The sequence below is a fragment of the Pogoniulus pusillus genome, chromosome 2 (genome assembly GCF_015220805.1).
Source record: "Pogoniulus pusillus isolate bPogPus1 chromosome 2, bPogPus1.pri, whole genome shotgun sequence".
NCBI classification, from domain to species: Eukaryota; Metazoa; Chordata; class Aves; order Piciformes; family Lybiidae; genus Pogoniulus; species Pogoniulus pusillus.
In genome coordinates this window covers 32,943,335-32,964,272 of record NC_087265.1, presented here as the reverse complement: position 1 = coordinate 32,964,272, position 20,938 = coordinate 32,943,335, and the positions used below count along the sequence as shown (strand labels likewise).

General features: G+C 49.4%; 1 protein-coding gene across 2 annotated transcripts in view; it reads right to left on the bottom strand.

Annotated features, from left to right (window-relative positions):
* The window catches only part of SH3BP4 (SH3 domain binding protein 4), a 45,397-nt gene extending 29,187 nt beyond the window's left edge, over positions 1-16,210 (bottom strand). For both annotated transcript variants that reach the window (XM_064159769.1, XM_064159774.1), the window contains exon 1: positions 16,155-16,210. The gene's annotated coding sequence lies outside the window, so the exon portion shown is untranslated. The remainder of the gene's footprint in view (positions 1-16,154) is intronic.
* Between the last annotated feature and the right edge of the window lie 4,728 nt (positions 16,211-20,938).

Below are 20,938 nucleotides of genomic sequence, written 5' to 3'. Positions count from 1 at the left end.
TCTTAGCAGCAAAGTCTTTGTCTTAATCTAGATTAGAACTTGTCCACAGGTGGGAACTAGCTTTCCAGGTGCAGGCACCCAGCTTTGCCAGACAGGAGAGCGCTTGAGATAAACCGAAATAGGCCAGTGTTTACGCAACAAGAGAGCCAACACCACACCTGCTTGTTTAATTAGTTCCCCCTGAAATTAAAGCCTGTCAAACTGCACACAGGCTCCACACAACCTGCAAATTAACTAAAGGGGAACACGACCTGAAGGTGAGAGATGCCAGATAGAACTCAAGAAGTGGCTCCAAGCACTTTCCATAACATCAACAGCATCATGAAGGGAAAATCCCAAAATAACACCACCCACCCCATTCATCTATACTTCAGAGACTGTTGTTTCAGTCTCACCAGGTTAAAAGCTGCTCAATCTCATCATCATGGGTCAGAAGGTTGATTGGAAAAAAAAAAAAAATTTCATCATTTGAAGACCCAAGCCTTTACTGGAAAGAGTTTATCTGCAAACAAAGTTACGCACTTTGATCTGTTTAGTTTTACGTCAGTTAGAAAAGCACAAGGCCCTTGCCTGGACGCTCTCAAAATTAATGTGGTATGAAATGAGAGTCCTTTCTCTGCAGCCTCCACCACATGCAATGTCAAAGACATTCAGGGACATGGTCTAACAGCTTTGTGCAGGGAAATTTTAGGTTATGTCTGGACTTGATGGTCTTAAGACCATTTCCAATCATGCAATTCTATGACATGCTGCTTCTCTGTGCCTGGACATAATCATTAATAAAGACTGAGCCATTCTGGGGTAAGATGTGCCTCTTCTAGCAAGATGTTTGAGCACACACATAGTCACTAATATAAATTTGTCGAAATCTCAACTTTGCATAAAATTGCTCTTAGAATCATAGAATCAACCAGGTTGGAAGAGACCTCCAAGATCATCTAGTCCAACCTAGCACCCAGCCCTAGCCAGACAACTAGACCATGGCACTAAGTGCCTCATCCAGGCTTTGCTTGAACACCTCCAGGGACAGTGACTCCACCACCTCCCTGGGCAGCCCATTCCAATGGCAAATCACTCTCTCCATGAAGAACTTCTTCTTAACATCCACCCTATACTTCCCCTGGCACAACTTGAGACTGCATCCCCTTGTTCTTGTTGCCAGATGAAGCAGGGATGCATCTCAGACATGTTCTTTGCCGCACCAGTTAATGAGCAAGATTAAAATAACATCCAAAAGTCAGCTTAAAGTAATGAAAGATGCTTTTCTTACATAAAGCAGAGCTTTCGTGGTTGAATGGAGTCAGTTTCTACACCTTCCTACATTGCATCTCTTCTTACAAGCACAAAAACCCCTTCTGTGTGTGCATCAAACCACAGTGATGCATCTTCACAAAGCAGCTCCCCAAAATTGGGCAACCCTAAGCCTCCACAGAATGTGTCCCAAGGGCAAGTTATTCCCTCTACGCTGTTTCAATTAAGTCAGCCCCAGGCAAGGCTGTAAGGAGATGGACCTGCTCTCACTTCACAAGAGGCAGGGCCCTGAGTAGCCTCAGAGCCCACCTGTCCAGCCCGAGAGGCAGGTGCTCCGTTCATTCCCACTACCATTTGTGTGGTAACAGACCGCACCACTGAACGTCAAAGTACTGCAGCTTGACTTGGGGTCAAAGCATTATCAGCCACAGTAAAGGGTTGTCTTAGGCTAACTCAGAAGCACCCATTATCAGAGTGAAAAAGACAAAGCCATTGCTGGCAGAGATACAAAAAAAGACCTAAGTGTTGCCAGAAGAATGTGCCTTGCATCAGAAAATAAAGTCTAAAGTAGTCCAGTTAAGTAGTCTCCTGTATTCAGAGACAGATGTCTTGGGTCTGCTGAATTTTGACCACGTGCAGCAAAGAACCTGCTCTGTTTATTGATTTCTATGGAAAGGCACCACTAGCTCTGCCCCAAGGCTGCTCTGATAACCACTGTGAATATGTATTTCAGTTTTGGCTCCATATCTAAAGTACAGGTTGGTATCTACAAGCAGCAAGCTCTTGGCTCAAGACAACAATCTGAGGTACAACTAACATGCCAGGGCACCACCTATGGCCATCTTCAATTCACCTTGACAACACCTCCCTTTCTCATCATCTTTTACAGCAGTACCCCAGATTTCCTTCCCTGTGAGATCAAGCTCTTTCATATTTCGCTATCGCTCAGATCCAGAAGTGCAGCAGATCTTTGTGCCAGTGATGGGGCAGCTCTGCAGAGAAGAGCAGAAGCTGAAGGATGCTTTCCAGCACAGCCAGCTGGTGCCCCACATGAAGGCTGCAGATTTCAGGGCTTTGCTCTCAGAGGGACCAGGGTCAGGCCAGAATTAGACATGCTCTTGATGAGAAAAGAGAGCCTAAGTTATCAAACCAGTGCAGATGGATAGAGATATATATATATTTTAATTAAAGCTCTTTTGAAGTGACACACAAGAGAAGTGAAATTCCAGGCACAGCAGACGCCTTAGGACAGATTTATATTTAGAAGGATGCCATAAGTACTTGATCAACAGAAAAGAAACAAAGGTTTTCGGCACTGTCCAGAAGGGTAAAAAGAAAGATAGGAGAGACCATTATTGCTAAGAGCAACTTCTACTGGTATTTCTCCATGCCATCACATTTACATTTAGTGGGGACAGTCTCAAGTTGTGCCAGGGGAGGTCTAGGCTGCATGTTAGGAGGAAGTTCTTCATGGAGAGAGTGTTTTGCCATTGGAATGGGCTGCCCAGGGAGGTGGTGGAGGCAATATATAAGGTTAACACTCCTGGGGGAGTAACCCTGAACCTGACCCTAGGGGTCTTGGCCCCTCCCCAGGGGTGGGCCACACTCCAGGTGATGGTTAGCCCACTCCCCCCACTTCCTGTGGTATAAAGACAGGCACCGTCCCTGGGAGTGTTCAAGAAAAGCCTGGATGAGGCACTTAGTGGCTGGGTGCCTCTAGGTTGGACTGGGTGATCTTGGAGGTCTCTTCCAACCTGGTTGATTCTATGATTCTACTACATTATTATGTTTAACGTTGCCACTGCTGAAGGTGGCCTCATAACTCTCCCCTCCGACACCAAATTTTGCGCTTGTTCCATACATGATCCCAACGAACAACATTTACAGCTTGCAGAGCCCACAAGCCTATCAACCAAAACACATCCTGTGTTTTCTCAAGACATTGTGAATGAAATTGGTATTTTTATTTTTTAAAACTAGTGCTTATTACTGTCAGTTTTATTTTCAATTAGACCACTAACAACATAGAAACACAGAATCAGCCAGACTGGAAGAGACCTCCAAGATCATCCAGTCCAACTTAGCACCCAACTCTAGCCAATCAACTAGACCATAGCACTAAGTGCCTCATCCAGGCTTTTCTTCAACACCTCCAGGGACAGCAACTCCACCACCTCCCTGTACTTCTAGCATAAAGCAAATGTACTGAGCTGGTAACACAAAAATCCCCTTCCAAGTTTTGCAGACTGAAGCTTTGAGAAATAAAGCAGAATAATAGAATGGTAGGGGCTGAAGGAACCTCTAGAGATCGAGTCCAGCTCCCCTGTCAAAACAGGACCACACAGGTCATTCAGGAACTCCAACATAAAATGCAATCCTTCACAATCTGCCACATTATTCATTTGGGAGCTTTCAGTTCAGAAGTCAGAGACATGCTTAGCCGGATATCCGATCACTTGCTGGGCCCCATCCCAGATTTCTCCAACATTACTCACATTTTTTTTGTGCGGGAAGAGGGACGAGGATTCCATACTCAAAGCCAAAAGGGAGGAAGAAGTGTTCGCAGCACTGGGTAGGAATTATCATGATATATCTCAGACCTGTGGGTTCAAATGATTCCCACATATTCCACTCATAGAATGAGACTGAAATCTGGCTGATGCTCAAACTCCTGTTTGGGACGCAGGGATGAGCTGGGACCTCCCAAGGCAGGATGTCTCCACTGCCAGGCAATGGATGCTCAGCCCAAAGAAAGATGTTCTGCATACAAACACTCTGGCAGTGACCAGCAGCATCACATCTGCCTGCCAGCCTCCTCACAGGGAATTTACCCTCTGCCCTGGTTACACAAAACTGCCTTAGCTAGGAACCACCTCCCTCTTCCCCCTCCCAAGTGAGGGAACTGTCTGATGTAGTGCCAACATCAAGACGTTCTGGTCACAATCCCTTAAAAATTAGGCCAAACTACAAATATTTTTATTCCTTTTATCCTGCCTCACTGAAGGGCAATCTGGACACTGTGATAGATTTGCTGGCACAAGTCCAGAGAAAGCCACAAAAATGATCAGAAGGCTGAAACACCTCTGCTGTGAAGAAAGGCTGAGAGAGTTGGAGTTGTTAAGTCTGGCAAAGGCTCTGGGGAGATCTTATTGTGGCTTTTCAGTACTTAAAGGATACCTGCAAGAGAGATGGGGACAATATTTTAAGCAGGGCCTTTTGTGACAGGACGAGGGGTGATGGTTTTGAACTGAAAGAGGAAAGATTTAGATCCGATATTAGGAAGAAACTCTTCCCTCTCAGGGAGGTGAAACACTGGCACTGGTTGCCCAGAGATGTGGTAGAAGTCTCATTCTGGAAACACTCCAGGTGAGGTTGGATAGGGCTCTGAGAAACCTGCCCTAGTTAAGATGTCCTTGCTTACTGCACAGGTGTTGGAATAGCTGACCTTTAAAGGTTCCTTCCAACCCAAGCCATTCCACAATTTTATAATTTATTCCCTCTTCCCCTCAAAATGCATTTCTGAAGTGATTTTAGATCCCACTTTTGGAGGCACAAGTACTGCAACTGCAGAAACCATGGTTCAACCCTTGCATGGTTATGCTGCCTGAACCCAGGCAACGATGATGCTCTGTGTCTCAGTTTCTCCTCAGCATTACCTGCTGGTACCCAAATCCTTCAGAACATACATCCACCTCTTCCTGCCTGTGCTGGGGTTTATCATCACACCCAGGTAGCAGGAAACTGACAGCAGGATGACAAACCCGGAAGGGGATGGTTTAAAACAGAGATCAACACATGGAGTTGAAGCTGGGATGGAAATGTCACCTCTGCTGCAAGGCATTTGAAGAGAGGGGGTTAAACACTCACTCTCCCCAAATCCCTGCTGCAGGGCCCTGCATTCCTCTGCTCAAACAGTACACTGGCCTAAAGCTTTTTTTGCTCACTGTTTCCATGCTCAGTCATGTCCTGCATCCTGAATTTGGTGAACATTTTAATAGCTCCTATTAACAGGCAGAGCAGGAGCCAGAGAGAGGGATCAGCTGCTCTGACCAGTTGCCTCTCTGAGGAGCTTCAGGGCTGTCCCACTGCAGGGCAAGGCACTAAAAATCAGGCAGAGTAGCAAAAAAAAAAACCAAAACCCACAACACTGCTCACACAAAAGTACCCAAGATCTGTGATCAATGTCAAGGCACAACTTTCACACGCCTCTTGCCAGAACATCTCCCATTCCTACAAGTCCAAGCGCAGGGATGCGCTGGAGACCATAGCACACACTCCAGGGACTTGAAAGAGTCAGTGTGCTCCTCTATCACTAGGGTGGATTTGTGACCTCGTTTCACAGAATCTCAGCAGCCACTGCAAGAGTCCAGATGGATCGTCTGGCTAATTGAGTTAATTAAAGCGTTTTTCATCAGCAATTAACTTTTAGGTGCTTGGCTACTCCAGAGCAGCACCAGCTCTCTCTAGGGAACAGGCCACACCTCTGGAGCAGCAGGAAAGAGACGGGGGAAAATCTATTTGGAAGAACTGACTGATGGCATCAAGCTGTTTCTCAGTGATGTTTGCTGGCTCCAAGCAGATGAAAAAGAAAAAAAAATACCCTGCCCTACTCAAAAACACAGAAAAACTTCCAAACCTTCATTAATTTTTCACCTAAGCGTTCTGCACAGAGAAGACCCAGGTGAAGCTGCGGTAGATAAATGCATCGGAAGAGATCCACCACCATGATGTTGCATTCCCAGAGCATCCTCCCCTATGTCCAGTGCAAAGTAACCTCAATAAACTCCAGGATGCAGCATAACTCTGATGATAAGCTGGTCAAGGCCAGAGCCAGAGGCATTGACTATCTGCTTTGCTGATGAGATAATTGTCATCTCCCAGGGACAATAAATACTTTGTCTGTCCACAGCCCTTGCCTGGAGGTAATCAAGCAAAATGCTTGCAAAAGCCAAAAGAAAGGCTCACTTTGTGGTTGCTACTGATTTGCTCTCTGGCAAGGGCAGCTGATGCAATGTGCCAGAAAGGAGCTGTGTCCCAGGAAGCCACTATTACAACAAACAAACAAACCCAAGACACATTCAAGAAACAACCCATCTCATTCTTTTCATCCCCTTTCCCCTAAAATAAAAACTGTTCATCCTCCTGCATCTGAGCAAACATGGGATGAACACATACGGAGGTATCACTTGTCCAGAGGCTGCTCCAATGAACCTCCAGCCAAGAGCATCCACAGGTAAGGAGCAGACAGCGCTAGGGAAGACAAACTGCAAGATGCATCCCCCCATCTCCTCCACTTTGTGCGGGATACACTGCTCCATCTCTTCTGCTTTCTGAGAAATGCACCCCTTCATCTTCCCCACTTTTTATGGGTTGTACCTCTCATCTCCTTTTTCTTGTGGGATGCACTCCCCCCATCTCTTTTTTCATGGGATGCAACCCCTTTCCATTTCCTCCTCTTTTTTTCAGGATGCACCCTCCTCATCCCCTCCTCTTTCTTTTGGCAGCATGCACCTCTCATCTCCTCTTCTCTTTTTGTAGGAGGGACTATTTCATCTCTTTTTTTCCCTAGCTCCAAACCTGACAAACTGCAAAAGACCAGTAGCTCAAAGCCTATGTGCACTAGGAAATAGTCCCTGTGCTTTCTGATGGTCTTCAGTAGCTCAATCTGCACCAAAGGCACAGTCAGACACACAGAAAAAAAACTCGGTGCTTTGGGTTTTTTTGTTTGGTTGTTTCTTTGGTTTTGGTTTGTTGTTTGTTTGTTTGGTTGGTTTTTTTTGTGAAGAGGGATCTGGGGCTGGAGGCAGAGTGCTTGGGGGAGAGAGGAGAGCTATTTCCAAGGCTTGCTTTGCAAGCACACTGCTGGCTGGGAAACATTTCTCATGCAGGCAGACAGCAACCCCACCCCGGCACAGCTAATCTGATGGCAGGGTTTCAATACTGTGGCCAGGATGCAAGGGGCTGGGGAGGGAGACTGGGGAGGGTGGAAAGAAAGCAAGGAAATGCCAGAGAGGTGAGGACGCTTTTTCTGGCCAGGCGAAGGCTTGTTTTGTTTCCCTCCCCTCAGCTAGCTGCCTTTTTCCGGAAGCTGGATCACTTACAAAAAAATGAGAAGTTTCTCTTTGTTTAATTATAGCTGCAGCAGCCCTCACGCCGAGGGACCCAGCGTCCCCCCCAGCTGCTCTGGGAACGGATGCAAACGAAGACCACGACATGGCAGCAGGGAATAACGCAGGACTTAAAGCTTTAAAGTCTCCCACAAAGCCATGATCTGAGCTCACACAGATTATTTTTACTCCCAGAGGCAAGCAAGAGCTGGGAAACTTTGGTCTCCATTCGCTGTGTGACCATCACACCGGATATTAAAATTCCTGCCTTTTGCTTTGTTGCTGCCTTCCTCCACCCTTTACCTGGTGTAGGTGTGGTTCTAGATGGACAACTCAAACACTTTCTCCCATTACAGCAAGAAAACTGACAGATGCTCCAACCAGCCTTGGTGCTCACTAAAGCACCAATGCCAACTTGCAGCCAAAAGGACCAACCAAGCCCATCCATGGACATATTCCAAATTCTACTCCCCTAATTCAATGCAACACAGCTCTCGCTCTCTCCCCAGCCTCCACCCTTTTCTGGTGCAATGCCACCAGACCAGCAGTCACGAGCAGGATGTGCTGCAAGTCACCAACACAGAGGAGCATCCCAGCTGATAACAAGGACCGCAAAGAGCAGCCCTGCAGAGAAGGACTTGAAGGTACTGGTAGCCTGAGTCAGCAACACACAATTGCAGCCCAGAAGGTCAACTGTATCCTGTGCTGCATCAGAAGTTGTCTGGCCAGCAGGTCAAGCGTGGGAATTCTGTCCCTCTACTCTGCCCTAGTGAGACCCTACCTGCAGTACTTGGGATTGTTCAGCCTGAGAAATACAGGCTCTGAAGAGATCTAAGCACTGGAAAGCTGCAATAAAAGAGGACCTTGAAAGAAAGATGGGGACAGTGTTTTCAGCAGGGCCTGTTGCAACAGAACAAGGTGTGATGGTAATAAACTGAAAGAGGGGAGATTTAGGTTAGATATTATGACAAAATGCTTCCCTGTGACAGTGGTGTAACACTGGCCGAGGTTGCCCAGAGAGGTGGTAAAAATGCCAGCTCTGGAAACATTCAGGTTGGGCAGGGGTCTGAGCAACCTGATCTAGCTGAAGATGTCCCTGCTCACTGCAGAGCGAGTAGACTAGGTGAACTTTAAAGGTTCCTTCCAACCTAAACCATTCCACAATTCTTCGACCCCTGCAAAGCCCTCACAGAGCTTGCTGGCAAACTAAGGGCAGCGGCGACTGACAAACATCGCCTGCCTTGTTCTTCCACTGACCGAGCTGGGGACACACCATTGTTCAACTCTGAAAAAGCCTTTGCTGTTCCTAAGGAAACAGCCAGCGCCGTTCAAACAAGGCCACACACCATGCAAACGCCATCCCTCTAAAAGACAACCTAAAGCACTTCACCCAGCCCACCCGCTCAGGCTGGCCGGGCACAGAGGGTGCTGCTGGATTTACCCCCAGAGGGCAAACCAGAGGAGAGGGAAGTGCTAAGCTTTGCAGGGGGCTCACTTGCAGCACAGGAGGAGCAACCCAGACTAATGATTACGTTTCACAGACATGCTTCTCTGCTGCATCCAAAGGGTGTTTCCTGAAGTCAGCTATAAAACATCTGGGTTTGCTTTGTGGCAGCAATCTCCCCACTTGAAATGATGGGATGCTCCATGAGGCAACCCTCCCTCGGGGCAGAAAAAGGGGGCAGAGGAAGCAGCTAAAGAGCCTGCAGGGAACTATGAAAAGCAAAGACGTTTACATCACTATTACTATAGCATTAGTAATATTATTATTATTGCAGCTTTCTCTCCATCATTTAACAGGGCTTCCAATCCAACCTGTATTACTGACCCTCTGACTTGCACAAGAGCACCTGGATGATCAAAAACCACAGGAGAGCTTAAAAAACCCAAACAAAAGTGACTCAGCCTCCTGCCACCTTTGTATTGTAATATATACAGGTTCCAGGCTAGGAAGTTGCTCCCACATCCATCATCTGCACATGCAGACAGCACGCACCAGCCGAGCCGTCGCCAGAAAAGAGAAGCTGAGGTGCAACCATGCACCACCTTCCTGCTGATAGGTCTGAAGCAACGTCTCGTCTGGGCAGAGCGGCAGCACCTACTCGCGTAGGAGCATGCAAGAACATTTAGCCCTAGGACTCGCAATTCGTTTTCTTCTATCGGTAATGAGTGCTGCGCTCCCCAGCAGCCCGCTGATAGGACAGCTGGGAACGACTACCTCTCGGCACCGAAAATAAACCCGTTAACAAGCACGGATGAAATCAGCAGGTTAAAAACAGATGTATTTCATGGAGGCAGAGGGGACGACTGGCCAAGGGGGTTGTAATGGAGGAGCAGCAGACTGGCCAGCATATAGTGCTAGCTTTCCCCCCAAAAAACACAACTAAAGACAGTAGTTCTGCTTGTGGGACACCAGTGACGACTTCAAACACAGAACCCACACAAAATGTCAACCCGCCTAGCAGAGGAGAAACATCTGAATCCATGGACAGGATGAGAGAGAGTTGTGAGTTTTACAGTCAACTCTTTGACCCGTTAAAAACTGACCTTACCCTGGAAACACAGTCAACACACAGGCAAACAGGGCTGCAAACCATCCCAAGCAGCAAAGGGATTCCATATGTTCCTTCATTTTCCTGTTGCTGTAATCCATCAATATCACCCCTCTCCACGCTCCCACACTTTATCAGCCCAAGGGAGCAGAAAGGCACAGAAAAATCTGACTCTAAGGACGACTCAGAGAAATTAAGGACCCCAGGCTGCAATGAGGGAAGCAATGCCACAGGTATCTTCAAAAGCAATCCCTCAGCATGGCTCTGTGCATGTTTTTGGTGTTACTGGTTCAGGGACAACACTCAAGCACTCAGAGAAAGCTACATGTGACCATCTGACTTGCTGGAAGCAAGTCTCTCCAGCTCGTTTAGAAAGACAAGGCTCTGTACTGTTAAGAAAGAGGCTTGTCAGGACATGTATGTGCCCAGTGGAAGTCTTGCTCCCATCAGCCAAAGTTACAAGTCCTGCAAGTGCTTTCCCCTTTCAAAACAAACATTATTTATGGCCACAAAGTGAGCTCGGGCTGCAATTCACAGTTCTGAATTTAATAAACCCTGCAGCTTTGTAATTAAGAAACAAGGCTGCCCTTGCATCCCCGTACCAACCCTTCAGGTCCACTAGGGAGAGGTGTCAGACCCATCGTCTCCATGAGGAGCAACCCTCCCGCTGCTCCCCAGCAGGCTCCAAGGTTTTACTGCCCTGCCGAGGTTTGTCTCCAAGTCACAGTTTTTTTCCCATGCCAGTGCCGAGGTCCACGTGCTCTCTGCTCCAGCCAAGCCTGGCACGGTGCTTTTGACAACCCCTAACAATGACGCCCTGTGACCAAAGGCTGGCCCCCCTTGGCAGGGTTAATGCTGGGATTGTTTGCATCATGTTCACAAGAAGCAAGCAGATGCAGTACCAGCGGTAAAAGTGAAGCATCCTCTGATCACACAGTGACCAGAAGCATGCTCTAATGCCAAAGCACAGGTCCCCAGTGAAACAATGAGCAACACGTTTTGGGTTTTTTAAGCTAAAATTCCATTCTGCAAATTTGAGAGAGCAGCCTCGATGGGTCTGTCAGCTGATTCCTCCCATCCATGTGGTCCAGAGGGCAGGGCATCCCAGACAGCACCCAGTTTTGCCAGTCACTTATTGCTCTCAATAAACACTTTGCTGCAGCCATCACAGAATCATGGAATATCAAGTTGTAAAGAATCTCAAGCATCACCTGGTCCAACCTTTCTTGGCAAAGCATGGTCTTAACAAGATGCCCCAGCTGAATCTTAAAACCGTCCACTACTGGGGTCTCCGCCACTTCCACCCAGGCTGTTCCTACATGAAATGCCCAGCCATGAACCTACCTGCCTGACACCAGACCTGGGGTATTACCACAACACCAGGAGCAAGATGTTTGCCAACTGAAGCAACACATGCATAACACTACCGAAGTCACCTGTGAAACCTTACATTTGTCCCTCTCCCAACACTTCCAAGAAGTCTCGAGCAGGCAATTTCTAATGGCAAACCAGACCCAGTGCCCTGCAAGGCTGAAGCATCGAGGAACACTTTGCTGTATACATTTCAATGTATATATTCCACTTAACTATCACAAATACACTTTTTATCAGTTTCAAAAGTGGCTCATTGCTGGTCATGAAACAAGTCAATGTTTGGCTACAAGACTCCTCCCAGAGTTGTGATCCGCAGTCAACATGCAAGAGATGCCAAGCTCTCTGCTCATGGAAGCCTTTCACCACCATGGACACACTTATATGATAATGCTGGATGCCTGAATATCAGTGATGATCACCTCTGGCAGTGATCCACACTTGATATGCAAGAGTTATTCAGCTCTCTGCCTGGGGTAGCCCTCCAACACTGCAGACACCACCATGGACACCCCTGTATGATGCTGCTGGGTGCTGAAATATCCAAAAAAGATCACCCTTGTTTGAGCAGTGTCACAACCAGCCCTGCCAACCCAATGCACACCCTCTGCAGAGAAAGCAAATCTCCAACCTGCTGGAAACCCACTCCACCTCATCAGCATCTCCAGGAGAGCCTCCAGGGCAAGCTGCAAATCTCAGGTGTTTTCTGAATGTATTTCATAAAGGAGAGAAAAGACAGGTGCCAAACCTTAAGGTTCAGAGGCTCCAAGATGAGGTTATTTGCATTTGTTTCTGTTCCAGCTGCCCTCAGAAATCCACCCACCAAACAAGGCGATGCAACTTTCAAACCTCTTGAAAGTAAGAATAAGGAGGGTGCAAATTCCTCTTCACATCCTGACCTCTGCAGCTGCTCCCTTTGCACAGACAGACTTCTGTGATGAAAAGCTTCTCACTATATTTAAATATTTTTCTCATTTAAAAAAATGCAGCGTCTAAACCACCTCCTTAACATAGATACAAGCTCTTCTGAACAACCCCACCAGGCTAAAATAAATATTTTGCTTCACAAATAGTTTTCCTCTCATTAAAATGAAAACATAATTACGATGTCAAGTACAGAAGCAAGCAACGGCTGCAATCACTTCACACAGCCCTGCGCGGCTCAGGCTTTATTTGATTAAAAGTAATGAGGCTGCTATTTTGGAAAAGTACACTCTCTTCTACAGTCCATCTAGAGTTATTTTGGAAACCTATGTATATGGAAAGCTGGCATCTTTTCCAGCAAGAAATCCCCACCAGGGAGGATACAGCTGTGGGTCCATGGCACAGGGCACCAGTAAGCATCAAGGGCAACTGCATCCTCTTTCTGCTCACAGTTCTGACGGTTAAAATTCACCAAAGGAAGAGCATAGTAACCCCTAAGCAAGCATCTAACAGGAGGCAAAAGGAGGAGGAAAAGAAAGGAGAGGGGCAAAAGAAGGGGGGGAAAAAGAGAAAGGAGAGGGGCAAAAGGAGGGGGAAAAAAGAGAAAGGAGAGGGGCAAAAGGAGGGGGAAAAAAGAGAAAGGAGAGGGGCAAAAGGAGGGGGAAAAAAGAGAAAGGAGAGGGGCAAAAGGAGGGGGGAAAAAGAGAAAGGAGAGGGGCAAAAGGAGGGGGAAAAAAGAGAAAGGAGAGGGGCAAAAGGAGGGGGAAAAAAGAGAAAGGAGAGGGGCAAAAGGAGGGGGAAAAAAGAGAAAGGAGAGGGGCAAAAGGAGGGGGAAAAAAGAGAAAGGAGAGGGGCAAAAGGAGGGGGAAAAAAGAGAAAGGAGAGGGGCAAAAGGAGGGGGAAAAAAGACAAAGGAGAGGGGCAAAAGGAGGGGGAAAAAAGACAAAGGAGAGGGGCAAAAGGAGGGGGAAAAAAGACAAAGGAGAGGGGCAAAAGGAGGGGGAAAAAGACAAAGGAGAGGGGCAAAAGGAGGGGGAAAAAAGAGAAAGGAGAGGGGCAAAAGGAGGGGGAAAAAAGAGAAAGGAGAGGGGCAAAAGGAGGGGGAAAAAAGAGAAAGGAGAGGGGCAAAAGGAGGGGGAAAAAAGAGAAAGGAGAGGGGCAAAAGGGGGGGGGAAAAGAGAAAGGAGAGGGTCAAGAGGAGGGGGAAAAAAGAGAAAGGAGAGGGTCAAGAGGAGGGGGAAAAAAGAAAGGAGAGGGGCAAAAGAAGGGGGAAAAAAGGAGAGGGGCAAAAGAAGGGGGGAAAAAAGAAAGGAGAGGGGCAAAAGAAGGGGGGAAAAAAGAAAGGAGAGGGGCAAAAGAAGGGGGGGAAGAAAGGAGAGGGGCAAAAGAAGAGGGGGAAAATAAAGGAGAGGGGCAAAAGAAAAGGGGAAAAAGAAAGGAGAGGGGCAAAAGAAGAGGGGGAAAAGAAAGGAGAGGGGCAAAAGAAGAGGGGGAAAAGAAAGGAGAGGGGCAAAAGAAGAGGGGGAAAAGAAAGGAGAGGGGCAAAAGAAGAGGGGGAAAAAAGAGAAAGGAGAGGGGCAAAAGGAGGGGGAAAAAAGAGAAAGGAGAGGGGCAAAAGGAGGGGGAAAAAGAGAAAGGAGAGGGGCAAAAGAAGGGGGGGAAGGAAGGAGAGGGGCAAAAGAAGAGGGGGAAAAAAGAGAAAGGAGAGGGGCAAAAGGAGGGGGGAAAAGAGAAAGGAGAGGGGCAAAAGGAGGGGGGAAAAGAGAAAGGAGAGGGGCAAAAGGAGGGGGGAAAAGAGAAAGGAGAGGGGCAAAAGGAGGGGGGAAAAAGAGAAAGGAGGGGGCAAAAGGAGGGGGGAAAAAGAGAAAGGAGGGGGCAAAAGGAGGGGGGGAAAAAGAGAAAGGAGGGGGCAAAAGGAGGGGGGGAAAAAGAGAAAGGAGAGGGGCAAAAGGAGGGGGGGAAAAAAGAGAAAGGAGAGGGGCAAAAGGAGAGGGAAAAAATAGAAAGAAGAGGGGTAAAACGAGGGGGAAAAAATAAAGAAGGGCAATGCTACTATAGATGTTGCATGAGGGCACCCATGCAGGGTCTAGTGCTGATGCTCCCACACAGGAGCAAGAGCCAAGACCAGACACAAATATTCAGAGCTACAAAATATCCCAAGTGGACAATATTCTCATTAGCAGTTTTTTTTTGTTTAAGTAAATGTAAGTGTCCACTGCTACATTTAGGCACTACAAAATAAAGGATGTGTCCTTCTGCCAGAGTGGACAGGGACTTTTTGCTAGTTAGACACAGATGTCAACATAAACACACATCCCTCTTGAACTTCTACCCAAGCTGCTACCGCTCTGTTTGTTTACAGCGGTACCTTCACTATTGTGAATCTCAAGTAGTGTAAGCCAGGAAGAACAGGCCAGAGGGGTGGTGACAGGTATTACACCTGCGTCCTTGGCATTGCACCCCGCCTGAGCACAGCTGCTGTGCTAGGCATAGGCATGCTCTTGCATCCCACACCCTTTCACACCTCTGGGTCCATAATAGGCTTCGACACAAGACAGCTTACCCAGGACAGAGGCACAAGAAAGCATCACCACCTTCCCGGTTGCAGCAAAGTTGCTCTGAGTGAAGTGCCTCTGGAGCTGCCCTCGTGTTCCCTCCTGAGCGGCTTCACAGCCATGGATTGCACAAAACACTCCGATGGGTACCCCAGCACCTGAGCCCAAAGCTGCAACACAGCACTACCGATGCATGCCTCCCTGTAACACACCTCCTGAGTCCACCTCTCCTGTGAGCAACCATGCTGCAGCACAGGCTGTAAACTAAGCCTTCATTAGCATCCCTTGCTTGCAAAACAACCCCCACAGGGCAGTCAGCGAGAAGCAAAAAGGTCAAGGCAAGCCCTGACCCAGCAAACCCTCCTGGAAAATCAATGGCAGTCACAGCCAGTGCAATGCTGGTTAAAAAAATACCTCTCTGGGAACAGTCCACCCGTGGCCGATAAGAAAAAGGGAAGAAAAGCCAGCCTGGGCTCCTTCTGCCTCAGCTGGAACACATCACTGCAAGTTTACGGGCCAAAGACATGAGGAAACGCTTGTGTGTTATCCCCAGAGTACACCCGGTCACGTTACCATGCACAAAGCCCCCCACGCTCGTCCACTCGTCCAGGGTTCCCTACTGTGAGCCAGAATGTCAGCCCTGGGACCTGGCCCACACCGCTCCTCTTCAGTCCTGGCAGTCTCAGCAGGACCTGGGGGACAACGGGCAGGCTGCCCGGGCCAGGTGTGCTCGCAGGGCAAGCGGACAAGCCCCCCCATAAAGCATGCGATGCTCAGGGCATAAGCAAAAGTTCCTGCCAGCACGCACAGCCGTAGGGCAGCGGGAGTTGGGCACGGCCACCCAGAGCACATGCTTCTGGGGTATTCCCCACTTTCCACAAACCAGGCTGCCCCTTGGCACGGGGCTGGCACAGCGTGATGACACCTGCAGGCACTTCCACATGGCAAAACAGCCTTCAGAGGTGATGCAGACTTACACCGAGCGCTTGCACCCCGCACAGCCTTGCACCACGCTGCACGCGTGCACATACCTCACGCAGCGCGAATATTCATACCGAACGCAGGCACACTGGCAAGCACCGCACACCCTTGCACGCCGCTCCATACCCGCACGGCGCCGCTGGCCCGGGAGAACCCTACGCTCTAATGCCGCCCAGCCGGAGCCGCGGAGCCGGACTGTACACGCTGGCCAAGCTCGGACGCGGTCTCCCAGCCAAGGTGGGAGGGAGGACGGCGCACTGCTCTCGCACCTCACCCGCCCGGCGCTGGCGCCGCCACAAACTTTTCACAGGCGGTGTGGCGACACCAGGAGCCCCCAGCGGAGCAGCGGACGGCGAGGACAAGGCTACCGGCGCGGTTTCCCCGCCTGAAGGTTGCAACCAACCCCCGCATACCTGTAGCAAGACCAGAACCCAACCCCGCTCCGCTCTGCTCTGCTCCGCTCCGCTCCCGGATCGCGCCTCCCCGCCGGGCACGGGCCGCGCGCGCCGCCCGCCTCGCGCCAGCGCTGACGTCAGAGGGCGGGGCCGGCGGCGGGGGGAGCCCAGACCGGCCGCTGACGGGGGGCGGCGGCGGCGACGGCGGCGGCGGGAGGAGCCCAGACCGGCCGCTGACGGGGGGAGCCCAGACCGGCCGCTGACGGGGGGAGCCCAGACCGGCCGCTGACGGGGGGAGCCCAGACCGGCCGCTGACGGGGGGAGCCCAGACCGGCCGCTGACGGGGGGAGCCCAGACCGGCCGCTGACGGGGGGAGCCCAGACCGGCCGCTGACGGGGGGAGCCCAGACCGGCCGCTGACGGGGGGAGCCCAGACCGGCCGCTGACGGGGGGCGGCGGCGTGCAGCGGAGTGGGGGCGCGCGTGCCGAGCTGGGCGCGTGCCGCCGCGCGGGCCGGGCCGGGGGGAAGCAGCCTTCCGCAGGGCGCGTGGGCGAGGGAGCGGCGGAGGGAAGGGTCCTGGTGCGAGGGGCAGCTGTGCAAAGCCAGCCCGCAGCAGGCGTGCGGGAACGCCGTGTACGAGGCACAGTGACCGTGCGAAGCGGGCACGGGTAGGGAGTAGCAGTGTCCTTGTGCAAGGGATAGTGCTTGTGCAAAACGGGTACGGATGGGAGTAGCAGTGTTTTTGTACGAGGGGCAGTTGTGCAAAGCAAGCCTGCATGTGGCACAGCAAATGTCCTTGTGCAAAACAGGCATGGTTGGGGCGTACCAGTTACCTAGTGTAGAGGACAGTGCTTCTGCAAAGGAGGTGTGCAAGGGCAGTTGTGCAAAGCCAGCATGCACAAGGGCAGTGCTTGTGCAAGACAGGCCCGTGCAGGGGCTTTGTAGGAGCCCCTTGTGCGCAGGAGAACCCTAGGACAAGTGCCTTCCACTCAGGACGGGCCCCTGGGGCTGAGCCCCGTGCAAGGGGATGAATAATGTTCACAAGGAGGGCAGTTACTTCTGAGCTCTTTCCCTTGAAGGGTGCCCAGGCAGTTCAGGTTTTCTGGCTTTTTTCTTCCTTGGCATTTTCATGCACTTTGGCACAGGACATGAAGCTGCCTGGTATAGCCCATGTTAAGTGTTTGCTATGATGCAGATTGTGCTGTGCCCTGTCCCCGTGCTGTTGGGGACCAGAGCAGAAACTCCCATAGTACTTCTCTCCTGGGGTGGCAATTCCTGCAATAGGGAAGAAACATTGAAGAGAATGGTAAAATGAAGTCTTCTCTTTCATCTCGATGAATCCAGTACTTGCACAACTCTAATTCTTGAGTTAACCATGCTTCAAGAAGGTGGCTTCAGAGCTTGCAACAGCTCCAACCCTGAGGCAGCCCAAGCCCCAAAATAAAAGGCTTTGTGCTCATTAAAACCTCACGGACTAATTGTGCATCCCACCCTGGTGCAGGGATGTAGGGGTAGGAGATGTGATGTCAGGAGTCAAACACGATGATGGATGTGGTGTGCAGCCAGAGATGATGGCCACAGAGACTAGCACAGTGACTGTATCATGTTTGAACACCTGCTGAGCGAGAAATACAGAATCATAGAATTGCAAAATATTTTTGGTTGGAGAATGCCTTTACGATCATTAGGTCTGACATTAACCCAGCACTGCTGAACCATGTCTCTAAGCACTGCATCTACACATTGTTTAAATACCTCTAGAGATAGTGACATCACCGTTTCTCTGGGCAGCCTGTTCCAGGGCTTGACAAATGTTTTGGTGAAGAAATCTGTTTCCTAATATCCAAGGTAAACCTTCCCAGGTGCAACTTGAGGTCATTTCCATTTGTCCTATCGCATATGACTTGAGATTGAACCACATTTAGCTACATCCTCCTTTCAGGCACTTGTAAACAGTGATAAGGTCTCCCCTGAGCCTCCTTTTCTCCAGGCTGAACAACTCCAGTTCCTTCAACCCTTCCTCACAAGACGTGTAGACTGTTCACCAGCTTTGTTACCCTTCTCTGAACACACTCCAGCAACTCGATGTCCTTCTTGTAGTGAGGGACCCAAAACTGAACATAGTATTTGAGATGCAGCCTCACTTCCCTGGTCCTGCTCGCCACACTGTTCCTGAGACAGGCCTGGATGCTGCTGGCCCTCTTGGCCACCTAAGCACACAGAAGGCTCATATTCAGCTGTATGTCAAGCAGCAACCCCTAAGAAATGGGTAAGTAGGTCCTGTGCACTGAAGACATTGGCCCTTGCAAGCTGTCACTCCTCTTACCCGGCCCCTTGTTTTTTCCTGGGTTTAATCAGGATCTGATGATTAAATTTCCTTTTCCTGATGCTGGCTCCTCCTGTGCCTAAGCTTTCCACACTGCAGAAAGAGATGGGACTTTTGCTGGGGTGAGGTGAAAGCTGGGCAGGCAATCGGGGTGGCTGAAAGCTATCCCATGGCCAAATCCCATCCTAGGTGTCAAACAGGGCTCCCCAGCTTCATCCAGCCCTTCCACCAGCTTTGTTTAGTAAGCACAAATGAAATGAGACATGTAACCACTTCAAAGCACCCTTGGGAGCTCAGCTGTGTCGCATTGTTTTGGGAGGTTTGGGGTTTATCAAAGGAAAGCTCTTTGCAGCCGGATTGCCTGGTTCTTTAATTTCAGCAGGGCATTTTCATCTTGCTCTGCCAGTGGAAATGGTTCAGATGGCACCTGAGGTGCAGCTGGGCTGGGTGTTGCTCCTGTGCTAGAAGCAGGTGCTCTGTGGGTGCCAGGGTGCTTCTCCCATCTACACCTCAGCACCAAGCCTGGGGCACCCAAACCAATGTGCTCCTGTCCTTCTACTACTGCACATCTTGCACGAATTTCCCATTAACAGTGTTATCTGAGCTGTTAATTTGTTTACCTCTTACAGCCTTAGTCTGATCTCATCTCTCTTCCATACTGTAAAGCTCAAAATGCTTGTTTCATGAAGCATTTTTATATTAGAAATAGTAAAGTTGTGAGTTTTGCTATCAAAACAGCTTCTGATGCCAACCAGCTGGTGTTGCACAGAATTTACTTTCCTTCTTCGCTCTTAAATGAATTCACCTGTCAGGGGCAAATCACACTGTCCTCTCCCATCCCTGACTAGGTTCAAACTGACTTTTTTTCCCCTGCCTTCCAAGCCCTAGTTTATTCTTACATATTTTAATCTTAGTTCCTGCATAAATGAAGCCCTGGTGAAGATCTCTGGATTATCCCAAGTTGACGCCTTGAGTGGCATTGGGGACGAAAGTGTCTTTTGTGATGAGCTGGCTGCTGGGCTGGAGGACGTGTACATGCATCTAAGAGTTTCAGCTCAGGCAGCCTCATGAGCTCTCTGTGGTAAACCCACATCTCTAGGCAGTAAGACTGGGCTTGGAACTACAAACTGCTGGCTTAACTGAAAAACATCAATTCATGCATGACAACTGCTGCCTATCCTGGGAGCTGCTTTCCCCACTTTAGGCAAGTTGCTGGTCAAGGAAAGTCTGTCTGAGCCTGGGGTGCATCTCATCCCCCTCTCTCTTTTGCAGCAGGTGTTTTGCAATGTCCAGAAGCTCAAAGCAATAGGGGATATTTGGTCGCAGGGTGGATGCTGTATGTGGTAGGGACCAAAATCCATAGGTGTGAATGAAGATGCTCCTCCTATATCCTTCCAGCAGTTTGGGCTCCTAGCTCTCTGCCTTGCTTCTACACCTCTCCTGCCTTCTGCTGCCTTCTCCTGTCATATCTCCTCTACTCTCACCACAGCCACAGAAAGCTGGGAGAGAGCTGGGCACAACAATACAGCAGCAGAGCCATCCCACCTTTGGATGGGCACTGTTCCCATTTCCCCTGCCAGGAAGCAATATTGGTGAGTAATGAGACCCAGCCAGCACGGCCTAATGGTCTCAGGCTTTTATATGGTGCTGGGAGCTCATCTTCAAGGACTCACAGAATCACAGAATGACTTGAGTTGGAAGAGACCTTTCCAAGTCATCTAGTCCACCCGCCCTGTATTAAACTATGTCAGGTTGTCCAGGGGCCATCCAGCCCAATTTGGAATGTTTCCAGTGGAATGCTTCCACCACATCTCTGGGCAACCTGTGCCAGTGTTTCACCACCATCACTGTAAAAAAAATATTCCTTATAACTAGTCTAAGTCTCCACTTCTTTTGGTTTAAAACCATTACCCCTTGTCCTGTTTCAAGAGACCCTGCTAAAAAGACTGTCTTCATCTTTCTTGTAGGCCCCCTTTAAGTACTGAAAATGTCACTCCAGAGCCCTTTCTTCTGCAGTCTGAACAATCCCAACTCTTATCTCTTCTTCAGATGGCAGGTGTTCCCATGTTAATGTTCCTTTCAAGACTTCTTTTCTCTGTCTGCCTGTGGTGTTTCTCAAGCACTTAAAGAAAACTGTGCGGTGATTATCTCAATTTGCCTAAATAGTGCTTAGGAGAAGGGCTGGTCCAGGATGACATGTCTTGGCTATATGAGTGAGTCTGGCTCTTTCAGAAAGAGAAGGGCTCATCTTTGCTCTGAAACCACCTTTGAAATTGCGGAGACGCTGGACATCTGATAGTCTTAGAGAAAAACACCCACATGAGCTTGCATCAGGTTCAATGAGCACTAAACCCACCAGTACCAAACTCAGCAACATCAAAGCCAACAGCACTGGGGCTTAAGGTACAAAGTAGCACTTTTGCAGATGTAGTGGTGGCTCAACTGCTAACGCTGAGGTCCTGAAACTTTGCAGATG